The following is an 11,021-nucleotide window of genomic DNA, read 5'->3' as shown; positions in this document are numbered from 1 at the left end:
TCAAAAATGACTTTTAGCTCTAATTTCTTTGAACCAAGTCATATCTGCAAGAGCATCTGAAGATGATAAGAACTAATGCTGGCCCTCAGACCAGAGCAGTATTACAACTTCCTGTGCAGAAAGATTTGCCTTTTGCTTCTTAAAGTTGTACATCCTTCATCATGTTTATCCATACCTTCCGTGTCATTGTGCAACTGGAAAAGGATACAGGAAAATACCCCTGATTCACAAAAAAAATTATGCAAGAGATATTGTTTCTATGCTTAGACATAGTACCACCCTGAGGGATGTATTCTGTCCATGACATCAGTAAGTACTGTTGTGTTAACTCTAAATACCAGGGAAGGATGAAAGCCTACCATCATTTAATTCTTCAGTCCCATGCTGCTGTGAAATCTTGTAGTCAAATACTTAGAACTTATTGTAGTTAGAACATATTGTAGTTTCACTTGAAACTACAAGATATTTCTTCTAATTTGTATGGAGTGCTTGCAGAGAAAATGTGTTGCTGTGCTGGGTTAATTGCACACATCTTGTATTTTATATATATATATATGTTGTCACAGAGCTGCAGTACTCATCTCCTTAAACACTGTTTTTTTCCCCCACATTCTCTGGTACTCATCACCTGTGCCCCACAGTAGCCTTTATGCCAGGGTATCATGGGGCTGTGTTTGTTTCTTTCTTTTAATTGTAGCATTTGCCAACAATTGTACAACCCCGAAAGTGGCATGTTATCCCAACACTGGGATTTTTTTCCTTCAGCTCAAGAGTAGCCTCTTGTTATCCAAACACACTGTAAATGCTTTTAAAGCTTTGAGTTCCTTATAATTTCTTCCCTTTGTACTCCTGATCATCATTGCCTAGATGTTGAGTAAGATGCAGTGATGATCTACTTTCATCCTAATAAAGCATGTGATCCACGCAGAACGCAGCTAGTAAACGCTGTCGGCAACAGCAAATCTGTTTGTAGGCAAGCCCACTCTCAACGGAACTAGTATAAACTTAGTAAAGTACTAATTTTCAGTAAGTTTTGCTTAGCTGGGACTTGCATTGTCTACGGATGGTCAAAAACCTCCTTGGTTGCCAAATAAATGGCTCTTGCTTATGATGTAACAAACATCAGATCTGGGCTCAAGAAGGAATCCTTTCTTGGTCTGTTTTGACAGGGAACATTCAATATTCTTACCTTTACCTTTAGTGTAAATAGGGCCCATTCTTCACCAGGTCCTGGGCAGGTCCACCAAAGTGTCTGGACTGTTTGACAGTGGGATAGTGCCACTTGAAACCCCTTAGTGGCTTAGCAGGTTGTGTGGTCCATCTGGTGGTTTCTGGTGTTTTATAGCAACCACAGTCAGTTTTGCTGTGTGGGAGGAGGGACAGACAAAGCCTCTTGAAGAAATAGTTCATTGATTAATGTAGAATGAATATCATAGATGCTTACATTTGCAAAACAACGGACATGACCTATAAAATCCTTTCCTGTCCCATATTCCAACCTAGATCATCATTATCTATGAAATCCCACATCTTAAAGTCATTTCATTTGACTGAATTGCCAACCCACCTTGGTTACATTCATCACATTTTCAGAAAAAGATCACTGGGAGGTTACCAAATTCCTGAGACATGGTGTGCCATTGAACAGTAGATCACAGTTGCAGTAGAGGAAATGAGTCAAAAATTGCAGTTCAGTATTGTCTATTTTTTTTCTTCCAGCACTCTGTTGCTACATATCAAATAGACAATTGAAAAGAACTTCCAAGAAATCAGCTTATGTGCATTTATGGTCAGGGTCACAGTAAGATCAAAATCTGCCTCCATTCTGGACTTTGGACTAAGTTTGGCTGGAAACAGACATATATAAAAGATTTCCCTCTCCCATTCCAATTTTTTTAATCTTAAAATCGTTCCAGGCACAGACGTATTAACTGGCACAGCAATCAGATAAAACCACTTAGACTAATTAATGAATGATAACATCTTTTTTTTTTTTTTTAAATAATTATTTATCATCTGCTGTGTACAGCTGTTTAATCTTCTTAGGTTGTTTTAAATGAGGTAGCTTGACCTCTCTTTTTACTTTTATTTTTTAAAATCACCTTATAAACAAAATGATTAATACACACACATAAAAAAGTAAACTGGTGACATCATCAGCCAGGATAGCATGCATCTTTCATCTGACAATTCTTGGCTGCCATTTGTGAGGGAGAGATATACAGCCAATGATTTTAAAACCTTAGAAGTACACAGTCATATTATTTAGCATTGAATTCTGTTTATCAGTTTGGGCGACTTCTAGCTTCGTGTTTGTGAAAGCTTATCAAGTATGATGTGTTTTGCAACCACTGTAACTAGAAATATTTTAGAAATGCCTGTTTTATATTTTGTTATACCCCAAAATGACAATAGGCTATATTCTGTCTTCATTCTGCATCTGGAATTTCCATTGACGTCAGTAGAGCTGTTGAGCAAAATTAAAAAGAATAGTCTAAGGTCTAGGTAAGTAATTAGACTTTTTTCAGCAGAAAGAATGTCAAGCTTACTTTACTCTTTCTGTCCTCATTCCCCTAACTTGCCCCTAACTCTACACATATACATATACGAAAAATCTACCCACCATGAAATTACAATAATTGTGACTGGTAGAAAAAGACAAAAATATTTGATGATAAACAGGGCTGTCTCCCTGCAGTAGATTATCTTTAAGAAATGTACTCCCTAATTATAATCTGAGATAACTCCTTGGATGACTGATATTTATAAATTAGGATGTTGTTTACTCAGAATATTGTTTCTTGGAGTCTTTAAATCCACTTAATCATTATGTCAGGCATTTCAAGAAAAATGTATGAGATGAAGTTCCAGATAACTTTAGGCATAATGATTATGCTTGGCATTCTTCTCTAAGTTTCAAATTAACAATCTATTTCTATCTGAGTGGCTACCTGGAGAAAAAAAAAAGTCTTTTTCCGTGTCACACTACAGCTTTTTCATGCTTTTACTGTAAAATTTCTTACAAAATTAATCTTTCAAAAATTATGACCTTTTATGATCTTTAATTTTTTGTTGTACTGGTAGAGGGATACTGATACTCAGAACACTCTCATTTTCTCACTTTCTAAGTTTTATCATTTTTAGGACCAGAAAAATTGTATATTCATTGGGATTTATGATGTTGAAACAACTACCCTCAAAAAGTGCACTCAAAATTATTAAGTTTATCACCATACAACAAAGTCTGATGGTGGGTGATGTCATGGACCCAAGTAGCTATGAAAGAGAAATAATAAATATTTGCCTTTTTGTCCACTGTTGTTCTTCAAATGTTTCATACGTTTTTGTTCCTTTGAGCATTGCTCCCTCAACTCTATTTTCTCTGGTGTTCTTCCTATTTAGCATTGCTGGTTGTTTGTTAGTTTTATTATTATTATTATTATTATTATTTCTTTGTTATTTTATTTTATTTTATTTTTTGCTCAGCTCATGTTTTTTTTTTCTCTCTCTCTTGAGTACATCCACACACTCCACCTATCTTTGTTACTCCAATTTATCTTCACCATGCTTACTTTCCGTGTGTTTTACTTTCTCTCATTCTTGTTTTCTCTGCACTCCTTTGTCTGGGCACATTCCTCCTGTTTTAGAGACAGTTTTTGATATTTCCTTTTTAGAGTCATTTGAAAAAGTCACAGACAATTTTTTGTTAGAGCATTGCAGGAGTTGCATTACCAAATCTGCTCATAACAGAGCTTCCCTGCCAGTCCTGAGGCAAGCTCCTAGAGCAATTGGATGCTGTGCTGAGGGCTTGTCAGAACAGGTATAGACATTGATCTTCATTAAATTGAAGTTATCCAGTGGGAAAAGTATGGATGTTACCTTAGTAAGACAGTCCTGCAATTCTTTATGCCAGCAATGGACTAGTGCACAATCATGGTATTCTTTATAGTCATACTACTTAGCATCATTTATACTTAGGAACACAAACAAATGAAATAGCAATAGAAATGATCTAATGCTGTCATCTGGGATTTAGTATAGAGAGAACATTTCCAAGTATCTTTGTTATTTTAGATGCTCAAGGGTATGAAGCAATAGCTTTTGTATTTCTTTATGTTTGGAAAATTCCTGCATAGTTTATGCATGAAGTTATAAATAAAGCACAATGAAGAAAGAAAAAAATCGACTGACCTCTAGGATCTTAATTTGTTACTGAGTGATAAATTGCTTTTAAAGGAAACAGTGAAAGCATTCTGTGCAATGGCTCTGAAGAGTATAACGTCAGTGAAAGCAGTGTCTACATCTCATTTCTTAGTGAAAGCAGTGTCTACATTGCATTTACCTTAATGTGTATATGTATTAATAATTTAATTTCACATCTTCAGCTGCGTGTATCTTTTCATACATCAATCCAAATCATCCTTTTGGTATACATAGAACTTTTTTGAATAGAAAAGGAATATAATGCACTTGCTACATAACAATATGATATAGCAGAATGAAACCTCTGATTAATTATTACTGATATTCACCAAGTACTGGATGATACAGATGGTCTGTCCTGGGTGAAGAAAGTAGGTGTAGGTATTTACATGATCTGCTGAATAACTGACTAAAGAGAACATATTAAAACAATTTTTTTTCTTTCTTCTCTTTGTATTTTCTTTGTGTAGTAGAAGCAGTTTCAAGATACACCTCAAACATGCTGTGGAATGATTAGGAAGGTCCCTAGCATTTCTAGGAAAGTTCCCAGTAAATCTTTGTGATTACTGTGTTAATTTCCTTATTACTCCTCTTTCTTGCCTTGTATCATTTAAGTGTGCGTAGTGATCAGTGCCCAAACTATTGAACTCCTAAATTGGTGGGATCTTATATTTAATTTATGCCAATGGAGAGGCTTCCAGATAACAATCTGCAAAGCTTCTTCAGGTGGCTTGTTTTCATTTACTGTGTTTTTTGCACTGACATGTGAGAAAGTCAAATTTACAACTGAACTGTTCAGTTGACCCGTGTGAAACAGTTACAGAATTGCTTTGTCAGGTAATACAAAAGAATGTGACAAAATCATGCCTGTTAACCATAGGTGGAGTTCCCTGTTTACACACTGACTAGAAAGTTATGTGCAAAAAAATAAAAAACAAAATACAAAAATCTGTGGAGGAAACAGACTTATTTTAGTGAGATGGAAGACCTTAAAAGTTGACAATAAGAGTGCACATAGCTCCAATATGGTACAGAGCCACCAATTCATGACAGAACTCCTTTGAATTGCATATAATCAGAGAAGTACAGCTATTTCATGTTGAATTCAATAGAACATTTTTTAAGTTCTTCTGAACTTGAAATATACCTACATAGAGACCTACACCTGTCTTTTTAACCACAGTAATCCTTTAAGTTCTTTCCCACTTGGAGCACAGTGCTTAGGCCTAGGAAAAATAATATGATGGACAGGTTTCTGGTGCTGTCAAGGCATATCCTGCTTTCCTCTTCAGACGTATTCCTCTACAATATCAATAACACTTAATTTTGAAAGTTGGCTTTGATTCCCAGCTGCAGTTTTCTGCTTTTCTAGATCAGCTGACTTTACGCACAAGCAAACTAAGAAAGTGCTATAAACCTCATGACGGCCTCCCTTGATAACTGTTCTCATCAGCACATTCTTTAGTTATTTTATTGCATTTCTCTCAGACTGAATTGGTAGAGTATATCGGCTGAGGTACAAAGAATGAATTGCTTTCACTGGATCATGTACAGAAGAATGAAACAAGGAAAACATTACAGAGGAGGTTTACAGAATTCCTTAGGACAAGCCACAGTTACTGAGAGAGATTCCACCTAAATATCTAAAAACTCATTTTTTTGTTTGTTTGTTTGTTTCTATCAGAGATTATACTCAGGAGGCACAGTTTTGGGAGTTCTACCTAACAACATTTTTTTTAATTATTACACTTAAAGTGAATCTAGGAATTGCACTGCTGTATCGGCCATCAATATATCAGTAATGTCTTCTTTATTAGGACTCAAAGTCATATAAATTGCAAGTATCTTAAGTTCTGCTCTCGGGAGTAGTTACTTATTCCAGGGGGACTAGCCAAACGTAGATAGTTTGTCCAATTTTGTATTTGCTTCCACACTTGCACACAGAAAATTATGAAACTTGCTTCCTTGTTGTATTAACATGTGGTCCTACTTCTCACATAGCCAATATGAGGAGAAAAGTAGTAGACAAAAACACTAAAATAATCACATACCTCACTGAATAGGAATGGACTTAGTTGTCTGGGTAAATAATATGATGAATTAAAGACTTAAAATATTTATCTGATTTTATCAATTGTTTCTAGTGGTAGCAAACAAGAGGAATTTCTCAGTGAACTCAGAAAATATTTTCCATCACTGAATTTAGCCACTGTGTCTTTTATCAGCCTCTGTTCAAAAGAAGGCCACAATTTTGACTCTGACCTTGCATTTGCTCCTTCTGGTCCACCACACAGGTTCTTCTGGCTGCGGTCCTCACTCACCCCCCTGACCTCCTATTTTGCAGTAAACAACAGGACTGTGTCTCTCACATGATTTCTGTTTTCTCCTCTTCTCAAGAAGGAGCGGTGTTCTGGTAGCGCTTAGGCTTTAGGATTAGCAAAGCTATTATGCATTTATATTAGAGAAGGAAAAGTGAAAGAGGATTTTGGAGGCAAGGAAGAGAAACTAGTGATTTTCTTTTGTTTCTGTGGGATGAACAATTTTCATCCCATGGTTACAATCATATATATATATATGTATATGTGTTATAGTAGAAAATGAATTCAAACTAGAGATGAAATTCCATGGGAAATCTCTGTAGGGAGGCTTGATGGAACCATGGTAGTCAGTGTGCCTGCCGAGATGTGTTCCAGCCTTCTCTGTTAGTTGGAGTTTCCTAAGTGCTGTAGGCATCACGCCCGGTTTTATCACACTGCTATACACTAGCCAAGAAGTGATGAAGGCATGAATAATAAAGGCCAGGTCATCATCCGCCAAAATGGGACATGGTCTGTGAGCCAACTGGAGATGATATGAAACATTACTCACAAATGCTGCAATGTGAGAGCTTAGCAAAGGATCCAAGAGTATGAAGCAGTTCATCAGATCAGTTAGCTTGGTTCAGGTCAACTGACTAATAGGAAGAGGTTCACTGTCTTCTTCCTCTGAGTTCCCCACAAACCCAGAGGCCCAGACTCAATGAGAAATATGGGGAACATTCATGGAAGTGTTTAAAGTAACACACTTATTTACAGAGCCATTAGGACAAGGGGGAATGGTTTAAAACTAAAAGAGGGGAGATGTAGATTAGAGGTTAGAAGGAAGTTTTTCACTCAGAGGGTAGTGAGGCACTAGAACAGGTTGCCCAGAGAGGCTGTGGATGCCCTATCCCTGGAGGTGTTCAAGACCAGGTTAGACGAGGCCCTGAGCAACCTGATCTAGTGGGTGGCATCTCTGCCTAAGGCAGGAGGGTTGGAACGAGATGATCCTTGAGGTCCCTTCCAACCCAGGCCATTCTATGATACTATGAGAGCCCAGTGGCAAGAAAATTCAAATTCAGCAGTTTCCAAAATTATATTTCTAATCAAACATAGATAACTTGCTTTGAAGTTTTGATTCACATCCTGGTTTTGATGCATTGATTTCTAAAGAAAAATCAATGTCTATTATAAGTCATTTAAAGTGTCCCTTTTGCACAGCTAAAGGATTTCTTCCAATCCTACCATAAATATTTTTGTTAGGTTGGTTGTAGGTGGTGGTGTTTTTTTCTTTAATAATGGTGGTGAAGTATTTATGCCTGACAGTCTAATAAAGGAACATGTTCAGCCTTTGTCAAACAGGTGTAAGATACCATGTCTTTGGGAAAATACTCATATCCAACTCTGTTATTACTTCAAGAAGAAGTAATTAGAAACCATAGCAAATCCAAAGGTAACTTAAATGTCCTTGTAGTTCAGAAACATTTTGACTGTTCAAAATACATTGTGATATCAAATGTTAAATTTTACAAAGGTGGGCTAATTTGAACCAGTTTTATTCAATGTGCTGTTTATGTATATTTTCTAAAATAATTCTTAAGTTTTAGAACTATTTAAGCTACACACATAAAAATTTAATAAACTGTGATCATGATGCTCTGCTTGGAGATTTTCAAAATGTGACTGGATATGGCACTCTGTTCTAGTTTAGATATAGACCTGCTATAAGTAGGTGGGACCAGATGACTTCTAGACCATCATATTTTTCTCTTTTTATTCCCTTTATCTCAAAGGAAATTGCCTTGCCGCAGTTTGTGACCACTGCCTCTTGTCTCTTCATTGCACACCTCTGTGGAGAGTCTGGCCCTGCCATCTCTCCACTTTAGGGAGTACAGGATTTCAGATCCATTGGTCTTCTCTCCTATGGGCTAAACCATGTTTTCAAGCCCCTGACCACCATCTAGGCATCCTTATGTGTTTGCTTCAGATTCCCAGGAACTCTCTTGTACATGGAGAACCACTATGGCTGTGGTTTTCAAGCTTGTAAATCTCTTAAACATTTTTTCTGCCCTTCAAGATTCTTTTGGCCTATGATATTTCACACCACATTTCCATCACTTCAAGAATGCTGGGGAAGAAAAAAAATCTTTTAAAACTTTGAAAAAAGCATAGATAGATATGCTTTTATTTCCAAAGGTCAAATTTTAATGAGGTTAGTTAAAAAGTATAATTCACAAATTAACCTGTCAGTATACAAAAATGTCTCCACAGCTGTTACAGTTTGCTTTGATATATCCAATGTTAATAATGAATGTGATGAAATACTAAGAAAAACAGCACACATAGTCCATATAGTTATTTTTAGAGACCCAAAGAATTTATCACAGACCACAGAGGGGCTTTGTAAAGAAATGTGAAAATAACAGAAGTCAATAGAATTGAAATGCTTCCACCTTGCAGTGAAAGCAAAAGGTTAAAATTTCACCCAAATGTGAATTTCCAATGGTCTGCCACAGTTAAGATAATATTTCTGTGATGTCTCTTCTTGCCACTGTTTTTCCTCTAAAAAACAACCATTTGTAATAACAAAAGGGCCAGGAACTCATCAATGTGTCCAAGGTCAAGATGAATCTGATTTCAACAGAACTAAGACAAAAAATCTAAGCCAGCTGGAAAAGCAAGTTAAGAAAATATTTTAATGGCAATATGAGACAATTTAATTATTCCATTGTTGTACCATGGACTTATTGAACCTGTTTGTAGCCATGCATTCTCTTAGAGAATGTCTCTAACATGTTGATTGGAGAGAGAGGGGCGTTCCACATCATCTGTTTACTTTCAGTGATTAACAAAAAGAATAATCATCCTGTACCAAAATTACCATGAGGCTATAGTAAATAAATGCTGTGAGGACACACACAGGTGTTTGTTAAAAGTAAATCTTTTGGGTTGTTTTTTTGTTTGTTTGTTTTGTTTTGTTTTTTGTTTTTTTTCCAGATGTTTTTGTGGATGAAAATTTTGCAGTAAGTTTACCGTATAGGAGACAGCCCTTGATAATGACTAAAAGAGTACATCTTCGGGGATTACTGTTTTTAACTTCATCTTGGAAAGGCTGCTAGGAGTTCCAAAAGAGGAAAGTCCCATAGCAAGATTATTTCAGAGATGTCTAAATCAAATTATTTTTGATTTTCTTCACGTCATTTTCCTATACAGGCATTCACAATGATAAAAAGAGAGAGTCCAGCTTACATCTTTATATACAGCTTTAATATTAGCCCAGGAAAATCTTCTAATGAAAGTTAAAATGCAGGGGATTTATGTATATCCACCAATGCATACACCAGGAACTCTTCATCTATTAGCCAGTGTTTTAATATCTGCATAGAATGAGTCTTAGTAAATCAGATACAAATTTTACTATAAGGTATGTAAGGTATATTAGACTGCGAATCTTTTGCTGTGACAAAGAATATTTGTATGATTATGAAACTTCTTTTCCATTAAATCCATCTACATCAAGGCCCAGTCAACGTCTTTTATATATTTCAGAACTGAGTCCAGATGGAAGTTGAAACACTTGCTCTTCCTGTTCAGGAAATACCACAAAAGGAATTAACTTAATACATGAAGGATGAAAGCTTCATTCCATTCAATCATTCAATGATAAGTTTTGAAATACCTTACATAATAGTTTTCATTCTTCACAGAATAAAAGAAAATAAAATAAATTATTTCTCCATGCTAACACGTATGTCTAGACTTGAGTCTTCCATACACAAAGTCTGCACTTTATCATTAACCCTCTGGAAGCTTTATGAGTTGGAAAAAATTAGTTATTCTGCTATTTCAATCAGTCTACTGTTTTGGTCACTTCCTTACTAGTGATATCTTTACCTCAACAAAGTTTTCTGCCAGCACGCTCAAAAGGAAGAATATTTTGTCTTCACGACAAAGCATCATTCTCTGCTTTATGTACTGTATTCAGTCATTCTGTAAGACTTCTATTGGCATTTGTGCCAATACTGGTAACCTAGCTTAATATTTCTGTAGGACAAGTTATGCATCAATAAGTTTGTCTCTTTAAGCTTTCAGGAAAAGTTTTTCCAAAATAATGTTCATATAGTATTTTTCTATGTCTAGTACCAGAACTGCAGATGATGTCCTTTGCTGGGCCTTGCACTTCAGTATCTGTTCAGGATGATACAAACAGCTGCTCTCTCAATCATACTCACCTCTGGTAGACAAGTACTAGCTGTAGGGGAAGAAAGGAGATCATTTTACCCAACTCTTCAAGTTTTCAGCTTATGCTGAATCAATTGAAGCAGTATGAGATACAGATACATGTCTGCACAACAGAAACAAGGTTTAAACTGCCAGTAGATGTCACACAGGTAACCAGTTGATAAGCAAATAGAAATATACTGACAACTTATAAGGAAGAAAAGAACAAATTTCTGACAGGTGACTCCCAAAACAGCCTAATCTCTCCTGGTCTGCCTTGTTGAGACATCTATGGATAAT

General features: G+C 36.0%; 2 long non-coding RNA genes across 2 annotated transcripts; one reads left to right on the top strand and one right to left on the bottom strand.

The window, feature by feature from the left end:
- Window positions 1–2,129: 2,129 nt before the first annotated feature.
- LOC121068739 lies at window positions 2,130–6,591 on the bottom strand. The gene is made up of 3 exons (XR_005819070.1): window positions 6,466–6,591; window positions 3,589–3,638; window positions 2,130–2,467 (listed from the first exon to the last, which is right to left on the bottom strand). It is a non-coding gene; the product is annotated as an uncharacterized LOC121068739 (long non-coding RNA).
- On the top strand, window positions 2,413–10,233 carry LOC121068740. Its single transcript, XR_005819071.1, has 2 exons — window positions 2,413–2,505; window positions 10,050–10,233. It is a non-coding gene; the product is annotated as an uncharacterized LOC121068740 (long non-coding RNA).
- The last annotated feature ends 788 nt before the right edge of the window (window positions 10,234–11,021 follow it).

The sequence above is a fragment of the Cygnus olor genome, chromosome 3, assembly GCF_009769625.2.
Source record: "Cygnus olor isolate bCygOlo1 chromosome 3, bCygOlo1.pri.v2, whole genome shotgun sequence".
Lineage (NCBI taxonomy): Eukaryota > Metazoa > Chordata > Aves > Anseriformes > Anatidae > Cygnus > Cygnus olor.
This window is presented reverse-complemented; position numbering and strand designations above follow the sequence as displayed.